The sequence below is a fragment of the Dendrobates tinctorius genome, unplaced genomic scaffold (assembly GCF_039654945.1).
Source record: "Dendrobates tinctorius isolate UK_male_01 unplaced genomic scaffold, ASM3965494v1 ptg000126l, whole genome shotgun sequence".
Lineage (NCBI taxonomy): Eukaryota > Metazoa > Chordata > Amphibia > Anura > Dendrobatidae > Dendrobates > Dendrobates tinctorius.
This window is the reverse complement of record NW_027361794.1, coordinates 11,031,402-11,048,714: the sequence shown is the minus strand read 5'-3', so window position 1 is coordinate 11,048,714 and position 17,313 is coordinate 11,031,402. Positions and strand designations below refer to the sequence as shown.

Genomic DNA, 17,313 nt, shown 5'->3' with positions numbered 1-17,313 from the left:
ATGCAGTTAATAAGAAGAAATCTATAAATTTGTCCTCAGAAAAAGTATTGCCTCTGTCAGATCCTCCTTCATGGATGCCCTCAAATCTGATCTAATTATTTTGAGAGCAGAGAACAACCTCTCTACACTAACTTGTTTTGGTGGCAAAGCAGTAACCACTCGGGCAACATCTCTGACAATGTCAGGATACAGAGGAATCGCTTGTTGCACTGTTATTTTTGATGAACGGTCAAATTTCTCAATTTCTTTTAGTGCACATGAAAAATTCTGCTGAAATGTACTGGCTGTGTTCCTTGATGGGGATGACTCTTCTTCTATGCGGGAACGCTTTGCACGGTCCTTGTGATCCAAATATTTTTCGAAATTAAATTCTTCATCAGTTGATGATGAGGGTGAAGATGTGGCAGGACGACCAAATTCTTCTTGTTCCTCCTGACTGTTCTGCAACCCTTTCATCCTTACTGCTATTTCAAACAGAGCTTCTTTTCCTTTACTTAGCTGTTGATCATCTAGAAGAATCCGATGCATTGGGTCTACATAAACAGTTGACAAAAGAATGTTATTTTGTAATAGTAGCTCCTCTCTCCGTTTCATTGATGTAGCAATGCCACTTGCAATTAACCCTACTCTTTGGGACAGGCGAAACATCAGGTTCTTCCACTCCTTTAAGAAAATACCTGGAGTTAAGTCCTCTGCTTGTAATTTTTTAGTCACTGTAAATGGGTGCTCTAGCAATTTTTCCAGCTCAGTCACCTGATTCCACTGACTTTCATTTAGCGTCAGTTGAGGGTTAGCCATATCTACAAGAAAGGTTTTCAGTTCAACCAAGCGCTGAATCATTAAGTAAGTACTGCCCCATCGTGTGGCTTGATCAATAATTGCCCCTTTTCCAGCACGTCTCTTCAAAATTGAGTCAACTTTAGGGGTTCTGGCAACAGTAGCCAATTTTCTCACCTTGCCAATCAGGGCAGCAGCATGTCCTTCTTGCAGACTGTCTCTTATAGCCAGCTGTAGCGTATGCACAACACAGCGCATGTGATGAATGAAAGAACATATTGACACAGTTTCAACAAGATCATCTAAACTATTATGTTGCTGTTCATCTGAAGCAACTTCAGTTTGCTCCTCAGTTACAATACTGTGTTCCTCTATTTCAAACATTTCTGTGTCTGTGGACCCAGAATGTTCTTCTAGCTGCTGGTCACCATCATTACTCTCATTCATTAGCTTAATAGTACTTATCATATTTGAAGCATTGTCAGTTACGACAGAAAGAACTTGCTCTTTTTTAAGTTCATAGTCTTGCAGAACCTTTTCCACCAAGACCTGGAGAAACTCACTGGTGTGATGAGCTTTGGTGTCTTTTACTGCCAATATCTTTGTAACTATTTCATTTTTGTCACAAACAAATCGGACATTGATGGCAAAATAGTTCACTCTGACGTGTGCAGGCATCCATTTTAAGAAACAGAAAGCGTCCCTTGAGAGTTTTTTTAAGTTCTTCCTTTTGTTTAAAAGCTTCTTCGATTACTAATTTTCTAATACTCTCTCTCTCCAGAGAAACACCAAGCTTGCGGGCCATTTCCCCATTCAGACACATAAAAGCTGGTCGTGAAAATAATGAAATAGGTACACTATCCTTTACAACAAGCTCTATGATCTGTTTTTTAAATGTATCTACTGTCATTGTCACAGTAACTTTGTCACTGACAAAATATCTTGCAACTGATGGCTGCAAATTTCTCTGCTCCTTTGTTTGGCTGGAAGAGCTGGGCACTGGTTCATTGGTTTGGATGCAGTCTTTCTCATCCACTGCTTTCAGTACTTCTGGATGAAAGCGCTGTAAATGTCTCTTTAGATTAGAAGCTCTGGTAGGAGCATTTTTATCTTTGCCTGAATATGCACTCATCTTGGCTTCACAGCATTTGTTTTCGTCTGGATCATTTGTCATACACTGACAGACATAATGTTTTCTATCTTGAGTGATGGTGAAATGTTCAAATACAGCTGATTTAATGTGATGCTTCTTTGACATTCTCAGGTTTTTAATTCTGCATTCACAATCCAAATGACAATTGTTTTTCCTAAAAACAATTGTACAAAATTATTGCCAGGTCGTACAACTGATAAAGTGGTCAGTAATACTGTTATTATTCCTCATGTACTCACAGTTAACTGATGCAAAGTTTGTTGAAAGGATAATACTTCTTACAGTCTTCCTCTTCTGAGTAGCAGGCAGCTGTGAGATGCTTGGAAGACGCACACCTAGTATGATCTAGTCTAGAGGAGGAGCTTTACTACTAAGAATTTGCAACACATTTTCACTTTCAGTTTCATACATTGTAAGTAGGGGGGTTGGGGCAGCATGAGGTTAACCAAGTATAAGATTAGATAAGGGCAGTGGAGAACAGTGACACACAAGAAGTAAGAAATGTCTCTATCTCCAGCAGAACTGCTTATCACTGTTGTTCATAGTTTGATAGAAAATATATATTTGAGTAACATTTATAAAATTCATATGAAAGTTCTATTATGAAATATTAATACATTTTTTTTAAAGCTGGAGTCGGAGTCGGTACATTTCTACCGACTCCGACCAAAACTAACTCCGACTCCACAGCCCTGGTTATCATCCTATCCTTTGCTTACATGGACACACGTTATGTAAATATATCATTGCTATTTATAATGAATTGCACTATGCACTTTTGTTATAATCTCCATAATTTCATTGGTCCATTGGGATGGTGCTAACCATTGCTTATATGGTTATGAAGCTGCCCGCCTGTTCTTGATTGTACTGTATACATTTTTACTACTTGTGAATTGTTGTTTGTACTCGTGTAATTTTGAATAAAGACATTGATTTTTCTATATCGGTCTTTAATTATACGTAATTAAGTATTACTGATTTTTTGGACTCAAAAATGACTCTCTGGTAGTCCTTTTATGCATGATTTAACATCTGAATACAGACGTGCACCCACCATTAATATATAATTACCGTAGTTATTATACAATCCACCTTTCCAAATATAAATTATAATCCACCACTGCGCCCCACCAACTATAGACATTTTCCCCATCTAATAAATATATACATTAATTAGCCCCTGTTAGGAGTGGCGGAAGGCACTAAAAAAAATAAATAATTAAAGTGCCTTCGCCACTCGGGGTCCACCATGCGGTGGATGACAAAGCCGCTGCTGGGAGAGGCAGAGCACTACAGTGGTAATATGCACAGGGTTCTAACTCACCCAGGTGCAAAAAGGCAAGCTCTGTTAAATGACACAGAGCTGCAGGGAAAAATAATATCAAAGTATCGCTGAGCCTGTTAACTGCAGAGGATCTCAGCGGCACACGTGCGGGAGCCAGAAACCGGAGTAGTTAAATACAGTCACTACAACCGAGCGGACTTACCGTGTACACTTGTGCTCGGCATCGCAACTGCGCACGCCTGGACAGGCTGCAACCGCAAATATCGCAAGCGCGATGCAGGACGCTAAGCTGCTGGAAAGATGGAGCTTGTGCGTGCTGGCGCAGGAGCTGACAGAATAACACTCACACACACAGACGTAATAACCGAGGGAAGGGGATATTTAATGAGTCAGTCACCAGTCCAAGCATCCGTCACCATACACACAGCAGCAGTATAAAAATACTAGCGCATGGCATAGCGGCCATGCGCACTTTTTATAGCGTACGGGACCTGCCGGAAATCTCCAGAGCCCTGAGCTAAGCCAATGAAATCAGGAGCAGGACCTGAGCACCTGACTCCTGAACTCCAATGGGAGCTCGTCCCGTGGGCATGCTTAGAAGAAGGGAAAAAGGTCTTAGCATCTGGAGACAAATGTGAGAACCTGGATTCCCGCATAGGCAGCATAGAACCCAGATTCCTAACACCCTGCACTCTTTCCCCAATTTATTACCAGTCACTGCATCCTCAGTGCCCCCCACTATGTGCCCCCCACTATGTTCCTCCCGCTCCCCCGATTCATTATATTTACATGCCCCTTCTTCCCCAATTCATTGTCATGTCTTCTCTCTCTCCCACCCTCTATTCATTATCAACTGCTCTCCCCCACATTCAATACATTATTTACTCCCACCACCCTCAAAATTAAAGATTTGCTCTCCCCATCCCCCACCTTCAATTCAACTGATCACTTCATCATTTGCAGTCCCCCTCACTTCATCATTTGCAGTCCCCCATTCTTCCCCCACTTCATCATGTAAGTCCCCTTTTTGTTCATGTGCAGTCCCCTTCCCCTCACTTCATCATTTGCAGCCCCCAATCCATCATTTGCAAATTGCAGCCCCTTTATCATTGGCAGCACTCCCCTCCATCATTGGCAGCACTCCCCTCCATCATTGGCAGCACTCCCCTCCATCATTGGCAGCACTCCCCTCCATCATTGGCAGCACTCCCCTCCATCATTGGCAGCACTCCCCTCCATCATTGGCAGCACTCCCCTCCATCATTGGCAGCACTCCCCTCCATCATTGGCAGCACTCCCCTCCATCATTGGCAGCACTCCCCTCCATCATTGGCAGCACTCCCCTCCATCATTGGCAGCACTCCCCTCCATCATTGGCAGCACTCCCCTCCATCATTGGCAGCACTCCCCTCCATCATTGGCAGCACTCCCCTCCATCATTGGCAGCACTCCCCTCATCATTGGCACCACCCCCTCATCATTGGCACCACCCCCTCCATTATTTGCAGCCCCCATTTATCATTTGAAGCACCCCCTACATAATTTGCAGCACCCCCTCCTTCATTGGCAGCACGCCCACCATCACTGAAGCACCCCTGCCATCATTTACAGCACCCTCCATCATATGCAGCACCCTTCCATCATTTGCAGCCCGCTTTACCATTTGCAGCCCCCTTCCATCATTTGCAGCCCCCCTACATTATTGGTAGCCAACTTTACCATTTGCAGTCCCGCTACATCATGTGCACCCCCCTTTATCATTTTCAGCACCCCCCATCATGTGCAGCCCCCTATAACATTTTCAGCATCCCCTCCATCATGTTCAGCACACATTTATCATTTCCAGCCCCCTCCATCATTCGCAACCCCTTTATCATTTGCAGCACCCCCCTCCATCATTTGCAGTCCAGCTCCATCATGTGCAGCCCCCTTATCATTTTCAGCACCCCCTCCATAATTTGCAGCCCCCTTTATCATTTGCAACCCCCCTCCCTCATTGGCAGCAACCCCTCCCTCATTTGCATGACGGGGGTCCCCTCACTCCCCCCTCAATCCTGGTATGCATAGTCCCCTCACCCCCCTATCCTGATATGCATGGTCCTCTCACCCCCCTATCCTGGTATGCATGGTCCTCTCACCCCCCTATCCTGGTATGCATGGTCCTCTCACCCCCTATCCTGATATGCATGGTCCCCTCATTCCCCAATCCTGATATGCATGGTCCCCTCATTCCCCAATCCTGGTATGCATGCTACCCCTCACCCCCTTATGCATGGTCCCCTCACCCCCTATCTTGGTATGCATGGGCCCCTCACCCCCTATCCTGGTATGCATGGTCCCCTCACCCCCCTATCCTGGTATGCATGGTCCCCTCACCCCCCTATCCTGGTATGCATGGTCCCCTCACCCCCTATCCTGATATGCATGGTCCCCTCACCCCCCCTTTCCTGGTATGCATGGTCCTCTCACCCCCCTTTCCTGTTATGCATGGTCCCCTCACCCCCCTTTCCTGGTATGCATGGTCCCTGAACCCCCCCTATCCTGGTATGCATGGTCCTCTCACCCCAAAATCCTGGAATGCATGCTACCCCTCACCCCCCAATCCTGGTATGCATGGTCCTCTCACCCCCCCTATCCTGATATGTATGGTCCCCTTCACCCCTATTAAGCTGCAAAAAACAAAAACAGCCCCCTCCATCATTTGCAGCCCCTTTATAATTTGCAGCACCTCATCCATCATTTGTAGCCCCCTTTATCATTTGCAGTCCCGCTCCATCATGTGCAGCCCCCCTTAACATTTTCAGCACCCTTACCCCCCTATCCTGGTATGCACGGTCCCCTCACTTCCTATCCTGGTATACATGCTACCTCTTACCCCCTTATGCATGGTCCCCTCACCCCCCTATCCTGGTATGCATGGTCCTCTCACCCCCCTCTCCTGGTATGCATGGTCCCCTCACCCCCCTATCATGGTATGCATGGTCCTCTCACCCCCCTATCCTGGTATGCGTGGTCCCCTCACCCCCCTATCCTGGTATGCGTGGTCCCCTCACCCCCCCTATCCTGGTATGCGTGGTCCTCTCACCCCCCTATTCTCGCATACGTGGTCCCCTCACCCCCCTATCCTGGTATGCGTGGTCCTCTCACCCCCTTATCCTCGCACACATGGTCCCCTCACCCCCCTATCCTGGTATGCGTGGTCCCCTCACCCCCCTATCCTGGTATGCGTGGTCCCCTCACCCCCCTATCCTGGTATGCGTGGTCCCCTCACCCCCCTATCCTGGTATGCATGGTCCTCTCACCCCCTATCCTAGTATACATGGTCTCCTCACCCCTTATCCTGGTATGTATGGTCCCCTCACCCCCCAATCCTGGTATGCATGGTCCTCTCACCCCCTATCCTAGTATACATGGTCTCCTCACCCCTTATCCTGGTATGTATGGTCCCCTCACCCCCCAATCCTGGTATGCATGGCATCCTCACCCCCCTTTCCTGGTATGCATGGCATCCTCACCCCCCTTTCCTGGTATGCGTGGTCCCCTCACCCCCCCCTTTCCTGGTATGCATGCTACCTCTCACCCCCCAATCCTGGTATGCATGGTCCCCTCACCCCCCTTTCCTGGTATGCATGCTACCTCTCACCCCCCTATCCTGATGTGTATGGACCCCATCACCCCTATTAAACTGCACACATACAAAAAAAAAAAATTCTACTCATCTCTCTTCCTTGTGCTCCAGCGCTGTCATGTTCTGCAGGAGGCTGGGGGAGGAGTACGCACATGCCCATACCACGCTGTCCGGCTCCATATTGCTAAAGACACACTGCAAATGTGTCTTCAGTAAAATGGTGCTGGATAGCGCTATGCGCATGCACGATTCCGACACTGCGCACTCCTGCCCCGGTCTCCGGTGAGAAGCGTCGCGGCAACGCTCCTCCTGGTCAGGTATGTAATCCCCTGCCCCACCGGCCAATGAGCGGTACCACGCGGGATTTGAATTCCCCACCAAGCCTCAGCCGGCGGGCGACTCAGCCAATGAGCGGAGCCACGTGGCTTGGCGAGGGATTAAAATCCTGCGTGGCAACGCTCATTGAATCCCGGCCGCCATATCGGAATACCCATAACTTGGGTGTTCCAATATGGCGGTGCCATTTTTGTCACAGCTTTCGGCCGCCGTGGATTGTGGGAAAGCGACACAATCGCTGGAAGCTGTGACAGAATACCGCTAGCAGCTGATTGGTCGCCAGCCTTGGCGGCTGAGCCAATGAGCGGCCCGGGATTCAAATCCCCACCAAAGACATGCGGCACCGCTCATTGGCAGCTCAGCCAATGAGCGGTGCAGGATTCAAATCCCCCACCCCGCTGGCTGAGCCAATGAGCGGTGCCACGCGGGATTTGAATCCCCTGCCAAAGCCGCGGAGCCAGGGGTGACTCAGCCAATGAGCGGTGCCGCGCACCTTGGCGGGGGATTTGAATCCCAGGCGGCTCAGCCAATGAGCGTGCAGCAGCTACGGCGGGGGTTTTGAATCCCGCATGGCACTGCTCATCGGCTCAGCCAATGAGCGGTGCACGCACGGCTTGGCGGGGGATATGAATCCCGGCCGCCATATCGGAATACCCATAACTTAGATGTTCCAATATGGCGGTCGGCATACTTCCGGTCGTGGTGCATTGTGGAAGCGACACAAGCGCCGGAAGTGTCTGACAGAGTTTACTGGTAATTATAGATTACATTAGAGACTTTAGTGAGGGCAGTTTCAGTAGAGTATAAAGAGCGAAAACCAGATTGAAGAGGGTCGAGAAGAGAGTTATCAGAGAGACAGCGGATAAGACGGGTGTGAACCAGGCATTTCAGGAGTTTAGAGATGAAGGGAAGAATAGAGACAGGTCTATAGTTAGCGGCACAGTTTGGTCATGTGTAGCCTCCCTCCATCTTGTGCAGCACCCCCTTCCATCATGTGCAGCACCCCCTTCCATCAAGTGCAGCACCCCCTTCCATCAAGTGCAGCACCCCCTTCCATCAAGTGCAGCACCCCCTTCCATCAAGTGCAGCACCCCCTTCCATCAAGTGCAGCACCCCCTTCCATCAAGTGCAGCACCCCCTTCCATCAAGTGCAGCACCCCCTTCCATCATTTGCAGCACCCCCTTCCATCATTTGCAGCACCCCCTTCCATCATGTGCAGCACCCCCTTCCATCATGTGCAGCACCCCCTTCCATCATGTGCAGCACCCCCTCCATCATGTGCAGCACCCCCTCCCATCATGTGCAGCACCCCCTTCCATCATGTGCAGCACCCCCTTCCATCATGTGCAGCACCCCCTTCCATCATGTGCAGCACCCCCTTCCATCATGTGCAGCACCCCCTTCCATCATGTGCAGCACCCCCTTCCATCATGTGCAGCACCCCCTTCCATCATGTGCAGCACCCCCTTCCATCATGTGCAGCACCCCCTTCCATCATGTGCAGCACCCCCTTCCATCATGTGCAGCACCCCCTTCCATCATGTGCAGCACCCCCTTCCATCATGTGCAGCACCCCCTTCCATCATGTGCAGCACCCCCTTCCATCATGTGCAGCACCCCCTTCCATCATGTGCAGCACCCCCTTCCATCATGTGCAGCACCCCCTCCCATCATGTGCAGCACCCCCTTCCATCATGTGCAGCACCCCCTCCCATCATGTGCAGCACCCCCTCCATCATGTGCAGCACCCCCTTCCATCATGTGCAGCACCCCCTTCCATCATTTGCAGCACCCCCTTCCATCATGTGCAGCACCCCTTCCATCATGTGCAGCACCGCCTCCATCATGTGCAGCATCCCCTCCATCATGTGCAGCACCCCCTCCATCATGTGCAGCACCGCCTCCATCATGTGCAGCACCCCCTCCATCATGTGCAGCACCCCCTTCCGTCATGTGCAGCACCCCCTTCCGTCATGTGCAGCACCCCTACATCATGTGCAGCACCCCCTCCATCATGTGCAGCACCCCCTCCATCATGTGCAGCACCCCCTCCATCATGTGCAGCACCCCCTCCATCATGTGCAGCACCCCCTCCATCATGTGCAGCACCCCCTTCCGTCATGTGCAGCACCCCCTTCCGTCATGTGCAGCACCCCTACATCATGTGCAGCACTCCCTCCCCCCATTTATTTCATTTTACAAAGAAAAAAAATTGTTTTTCATACCTCAGAAGCGATCCCCAGCAGGTGCAGCTCCTCTTCTGCAGTGAGGGCAGTAATGCCCTGATGGCGGCCCTGCCTGCAGGTGAATAGGTGAATATTATCATGTGGGAGAAGAAGGGAGAATTATTACAGTGGCCGGGACAAAGGGGAGGACATTACTGTCTGGAGGAAAACGCAGCCAGTGCACAGACACAGCCAGGAGTCCCAGGTGTGAATAAGGCCTATAGTGAGTGTGATAACACTGTGTGTACAGCGCTGCGGAGTATGGAGGCGATATAGGAGGAGGGAGAAATAACCCCATAGAGGATGAGAAGGACTCGGTACAGACCTCCACCTGCAGAGCCGCAACCGGGACACGAGGAAGAAGCCACAGGGGAGAGAGGAGCTGCCGGCCGGAGGGGCCTGGGAGGAGATGACGTCACCGGAAGGGGCGGGGCCTCTGTCCTCTGCCGCCCGATGGCAGGAAGCAGCTGTGTCTGGGTCGGAGGAGATGGTGATTCCCTGAGCTCCTCATCTCAGCCGCTCCGCTGTAGAGTGCTCAGCACTGAGGACAGTAGATCGGAGGTGACTCCCGGAGCTTCTCATACAGACTCCATTCCAGTCTCCTCTTCCGGCTTTATAATTCCTTTTTTTTGTGGAATTTCTCCGGGTTATAATGGTGCAGACATCACCGGTCAGACAGTAAGAGGTTAATGGCGCAGACATCACTGGCCAGACAGGAAGGGGTCAATGGTGCAGACATCACCGGTCAGACAGGAAGGGGTTAATGGTGCAGACATTGCAAGTCAGACGGGAAGGGGTTAATGGCGCAGACCACCGGTCAGACGGGAAGGGGTTAATGGCGCGGTGATGACTGCACCATTAACCCCTTCCCAAATGACCGGTGAGGTCTGCGCCATCACTGGTCAGACGGCGCAACCGACAGTCACCATAACAGAGCGCCACCGACAGTCATCATAACAGAGCTCCACCGACAGTCACCATAACAGAGCGCCACCGACAGTCACCATAACAGAGCGCCACCGACAGTCATCATAACAGAGCTCCACCGACAGTCACCATAACAAAGCGCCACCGACAGTCACCATAACAGAGCGCCACCGACAGTCACCATAACAAAGCGCCACCGACAGTCACCATAACAGAGCGCCACCGACAGTCATCATAACAGAGCTCCACCGACAGTCACCATAACAGAGCTCCACCGACAGTCACCATAACAGAGCGCCACTGACAGTCACCATAACAGAGCGCCACTGACAGTCATAACAGAGCTCCACCGACAGTCACCATAACAGAGCGCCACCGACAGTCATAACAGAGCGCCTCTGACAGTCACCATAACAGAGCTCCACCGACAGTCACCATAACAGAGCGCCACCGACAGTCACCATAACAGAACGCCACCGACAGTCATAACAGAGCGCCTCCGACAGTCACCATAACAGAGCGCCACCGACAGTCACCATAACAGAGCGCCACCGACAGTCACCATAACAGAGCGTCACCGACAGTCATCATAACAGAGCGTCACCGACAGTCATCATAACAGAACACAACCGACAGTCACCATAACAGAGCTCCACCGACAGTCACCATAACAGAACACAACCGACAGTCACCATAACAGAGCGCCACCGACAGTCACCATAACAGAGCGCCACCGACAGTCATCATAACAGAGCGCCACCGACAGTCATCATAACAGAGCACAACTGACAGTCACCATAACAGAGCTCCACCGACAGTCACCATAACAGAGCACCACCGACAGTCACCATAACAGAGCGCCACCGACAGTCATAACAGAGCGCCACCGACAGTCACCATAACAGAGCACAACCGACAGTCATCATAACAGAGCGCCACCGACAGTCACCATAACAGAGCGCCACCGACAGTCACCATAACAGAGCGCCACCGACAGTCACCATAACAGAGCGCCACCGACAGTCATAACAGAGCGCCACTGACAGTCACCATAACAGAGCGCCACCGACAGTCACCATAACAGAGCGCCACCGACAGTCACCATAACAGAGCTCCACCGACAGTCACCATAACAGAGCGCCACCGACAGTCATCATAACAGAGCACAACTGACAGTCACCATAACAGAGCTCCACCGACAGTCACCATAACAGAGCGCCACCGACAGTCATCATAACGGCACAACTGACAGTCACCATAACAGAGCTCCACCGACAGTCACCATAACAGAGCGCCACCGACAGTCATCATAGAGCACAACTGACAGTCACCATAACAGAGCGCCACCGACAGTCACCATAACAGAGCGCCACCGACAGTCACCATAACAGAACGCCACCGACAGTCATAACAGAGCGCCTCCGACAGTCACCATAACAGAGCGCCACCGACAGTCACCATAACAGAGCGCCACCGACAGTCACCATAACAGAGCGTCACCGACAGTCATCATAACAGAGCACAACTGACAGTCACCATAACAGAGCTCCACCGACAGTCACCATAACAGAGCACCACCGACAGTCACCATAACAGAGCGCCACCGACAGTCATAACAGAGCGCCTCTGACAGTCACCATAACAGAGCACAACCGACAGTCATCATAACAGAGCGCCACCGACAGTCACCATAACAGAGCGCCACCGACAGTCACCATAACAGAGCGCCACCGACAGTCACCATAACAGAGCGCCACCGACAGTCATAACAGAGCGCCACTGACAGTCACCATAACAGAGCGCCACCGACAGTCACCATAACAGAGCGCCACCGACAGTCACCATAACAGAGCTCCACCGACAGTCACCATAACAGAGCGCCACCGACAGTCATCATAACAGAGCACAACTGACAGTCACCATAACAGAGCTCCACCGACAGTCACCATAACAGAGCGCCACCGACAGTCATCATAACAGGGCACAACTGACAGTCACCATAACAGAGCTCCACCGACAGTCACCATAACAGAGCGCCACCGACAGTCATCATAGAGCACAACTGACAGTCACCATAACAGAGCTCCACCGACAGTCACCATAACAGAGCTCCACCGACAGTCACCATAACAAAGCACCACCGACAGTCACCATAACAGAGCACCACCGACAGTCACCATAACAGAGCGCCACCGACAGTCATCATAACAGAGCACAACTGACAGTCACCATAACAGAGCACCACCGACAGTCACCATAACAGAGCGCCACCGACAGTCATAACAGAGCGCCTCCGACAGTCACCATAACAGCGCCACCGACAGTCACCATAACAGAGCGCCACCGACAGTCATAACAGAGCGCCTCTGACAGTCACCATAACAGAGCGCCACCGACAGTCACCATAACAGAGCGCCACCGACAGTCACCATAACAGAGCGCCACCGACAGTCATAACAGAGCGCCACCGACAGTCACCATAACAGCGCCACCGACAGTCATCATAACAGAGCGCCACCGACAGTCACCATAACAGAGCGCCACCGACAGTCATCATAACAGGGCACAACTGACAGTCACCATAACAGAGCTCCACCGACAGTCACCATAACAGAGCGCCACCGACAGTCATCATAACAGAGCACAACTGACAGTCACCATAACAGCTCCACCGACAGTCACCATAACAGAGCGCCACCGACAGTCATAACAGAGCGCCACCGACAGTCACCATAACAGCGCCACCGACAGTCATCATAACAGAGCGCCACCGACAGTCACCATAACAGAGCGCCACCGACAGTCACCATAACAGAGCGCCACCGACAGTCATCATAACAGGGCACAACTGACAGTCACCATAACAGAGCTCCACCGACAGTCACCATAACAGAGCGCCACCGACAGTCATCATAACAGAGCACAACTGACAGTCACCATAACAGAGCTCCACCGACAGTCACCATAACAGAGCGCCACCGACAGTCATAACAGAGCGCCACCGACAGTCACCATAACAGCGCCACCGACAGTCATCATAACAGAGCGCCACCGACAGTCACCATAACAGAGCGCCACCGACAGTCACCATAACAGAGCGCCACCGACAGTCATCATAACAGGGCACAACTGACAGTCACCATAACAGAGCTCCACCGACAGTCACCATAACAGAGCGCCACCGACAGTCATCATAACAGAGCACAACTGACAGTCACCATAACAGAGCTCCACCGACAGTCACCATAACAGAGCGCCACCGACAGTCATCATAAAAGAGCACAACCGACAGTCACCATAACAGCGCAACCGACAGTCACCATAACAAAGCGCCACCGACAGTCATCATAACAGAGCGCCACCGACAGTCACCATAACAAAGCGCCACTGACAGTCATCATAACAGAGCACAACCGACAGTCACCATAACAAAGCGCCACTGACAGTCATCATAACAGAGCGCCACCGACAGTCACCATAACAGCGTCACCGACAGTCATCATAACAAAGCGCCACTGACAGTCATAACAGAGCATCACCGACAGTCACCATAACAGAGCTCCACCGACAGTCACCATAACAGAGCGCCACCGACAGTCATAACAGAGCGCCTCCGACAGTCACCATAACAGAGCGCCACCGACAGTCACCATAACAGAGCGCAACCGACAGTCACCATAACAAAGCGCCACCGACAGTCATCATTACAGAGCGCCACCGACAGTCACCATAACAAAGCGCCACTGACAGTCATCATAACAGAGCACAACCGACAGTCACCATAACAAAGCGCCACTGACAGTCATAACAGAGCGCCACCGACAGTCACCATAACAGAGCGCCACCGACAGTCATCATAACAAAGTGCCACTGACAGTCATAACAGAGCGTCACCGACAGTCACCATAACAGAGCTCCACCGACAGTCACCATAACAGAGCGCCACCGACAGTCATAACAGAGCGCCTCCGACAGTCACCATAACAGAGCGCCACCGACAGTCACCATAACAGAGCGCCACCGACAGTCATAACAGAGCGCCACCGACAGTCACCATAACAGAGCGCCACCGACAGTCATCATAACAGAGCGCCACCGACAGTCATCATAACAGAGCGCCACCGACAGTCACCATAACAGAGCGCCACCGACAGTCACCATAACAGAGCTCCACCGACAGTCACCATAACAGAACGCAACCGACAGTCACCATAACAGAGCGCCACCGACAGTCACCATAACAGAGCGCCACCGACAGTCATCATAACAGAGCACAACTGACAGTCACCATAACAGAGCTCCACCGACAGTCACCATAACAGAGCTCCACCGACAGTCACCATAACAAAGCACCACCGACAGTCACCATAACAGAGCACCACCGACAGTCACCATAACAGAGCGCCACCGACAGTCATCATAACAGAGCTCCACCGACAGTCACCATAACAAAGCGCCACTGACAGTCATAACAGAGCGCCACCGACAGTCACCATAACAAAGCGCCACTGACAGTCATCATAACAGAGCACAACCGACAGTCACCATAACAAAGCGCCACTGACAGTCACCATAACAGAGCGCCACCGACAGTCATCATAAAAGAGCACAACCGACAGTCACCATAACAGAGCGCAACCGACAGTCACCATAACAGAGCGCAACCGACAGTCACCATAACAAAGCGCCACCGACAGTCATCATAACAGAGCGCCACCGACAGTCACCATAACAAAGCGCCACTGACAGTCATCATAACAGAGCACAACCGACAGTCACCATAACAAAGCGCCACTGACAGTCATCATAACAGAGCACAACCGACAGTCACCATAACAAAGCGCCACTGACAGTCACCATAACAGAGCGCCACCGACAGTCATCATAAAAGAGCACAACCGACAGTCACCATAACAGAGCGCAACCGACAGTCACCATAACAGAGCGCAACCGACAGTCACCATAACAAAGCGCCACCGACAGTCATCATAACAGAGCGCCACTGACAGTCACCATAACAAAGCGCCACTGACAGTCATCATAACAGAGCACAACCGACAGTCACCATAACAATGCGCCACTGACAGTCATCATAACAGAGCGCCACCGACAGTCACCATAACAGAGCGCCACCGACAGTCATCATAACAAAGCGCCACTGACAGTCATAACAGAGCGTCACCGACAGTCACCATAACAGAGCTCCACCGACAGTCACCATAACAGAGCGCCACCGACAGTCATAACAGAGCGCCTCCGACAGTCACCATAACAGAGCGCCACCGACAGTCACCATAACAGAGCGCCACCGACAGTCATAACAGAGCGCCACCGACAGTCACCATAACAGAGCGCCACCGACGGTCATCATAACAGAGCGCCACCGACAGTCATCATAACAGCGCCACCGACAGTCACCATAACAGAGCGCCACCGACAGTCATCATAACAGAGCGCCACCGACAGTCACCATAACAGAGCTCCACCGACAGTCACCATAACAGAACACAACCGACAGTCACCATAACAGAGCGCCACCGACAGTCACCATAACAGAGCGCCACCAACAGTCACCATAACAGAGCGCCACCGACAGTCACCATAACAGAGCGCCACCGACAGTCACCATAACAGAGCGCCACCGACAATCATTGTTAAATATTAATAATCCGTTAATTTCTTATAAGACTCAGTTCTGTACATTGCTTTAGCTTACACGACATAGGCTATTTTTAAGCTTGGCTCATGGTAGAAAGACAGCTCCATATATGTAGAGACCACGTGCTTTAGGAGACGTATATAATTCATGGCTAACTGTAGAGGTCGCTCTTCCCTCACCATCATGAAAGACAGACACGAAGATGTCATCTGTTCTGGGCCATGACATGACATAACAGCTGGTATATTACTTGACGGCGATGTGAGAAGCCGAACTGAGAGACAGCAGCCATTTGCTATTCAGGATCTCGGAGAGAAGAAGAATACATGCTGCTTTGCTATGAACAATGGACAATCTCTCTTTCACTTATTTTTATTCACCTGTTTTTCTGTAATAACCTTTCTTTGATGGAAGAATCCAAATAAACCACTATATTTTTATCTGGTAACTAGTCCTGAGTATTTTACAGGATATGCATTATTTTACATTGGAGAGCCAGCCAGATCTGCATTTTTGTACTTTTTTGCGAATTTCCCTCCACTTGCCCAAAAGGGGGATTGGACTTTGCTAACGTCAAATCATATGTGCAAGTTATCGGGAATTCCACTACTTACAAGAATCATACAGAACCTAGAAGTAAGAATTACCAGATAGATTGAGAAGTACTACAAGTGCCAAAAGTACCAGACGTAAGCCAGACGTGTGAAGACAACAGGAACCCAGCGTTGTCCATCAAAGGAACAAGCTGAGACATTTCAAGGTAAGATAAAATGGATGTCATTAATTGTCTTGCTAAGCAGAGTAAATTGAAATTTAAGTCTGTAGACAATTCTAATTCAGAAGTTTTATGGTTAAGTTTATATGCCGAGTGTGAACTCGAGAATCAAAGGTTAGATTCTAAGTTTTTCAATAGAGAAAGAGAGAGATTAAAAAATATTCTACAGATGGTAGATATATTTCATAGATCTGTGTGAGAGAAATCCAAAAATGATTGTTGTGATGTTCTCGAGATTGGCTGTAAAGTTAGGGAGATTGACTGTAATCAAGTGTCTGTAGCAGCCATTGAAGGTGACCTTGCAGACGTGGAACAAGATGGAGAAGTAGGAGGAGACTTCAGAACTGACGTAGAGGACGTACAAGGGAAAGACGTACCACTAAAAATAGAAGACTCACAGGCCCAAATCCGAAGTAGCGTGAGGAAGAATTTGATAAAAATATGCCAAATAATTCCTGCATATGACAGCAAAATGCATGTTTGTAGAAACTCTGAGGTTTTTGAAAGTTGTGTTGACAAATTTGATTTATCGAACGAGGAGAAG

The 17,313-nt window shown here is 50.3% G+C and overlaps 1 protein-coding gene across 1 annotated transcript in view; it reads right to left on the bottom strand.

Annotated features, from left to right (window-relative positions):
• Positions 1 to 9,891, bottom strand: part of LOC141047279 (uncharacterized) — a 44,579-nt gene extending 34,688 nt beyond the window's left edge. Inside the window, exons 1-2 of the mRNA XM_073542307.1 lie at positions 9,734 to 9,891; positions 9,409 to 9,481 (exon numbers count right to left, since the gene is read on the bottom strand). The gene's annotated coding sequence lies outside the window, so the exon portion shown is untranslated. The remainder of the gene's footprint in view (positions 1 to 9,408; positions 9,482 to 9,733) is intronic.
• Positions 9,892 to 17,313: the final 7,422 nt, after the last annotated feature.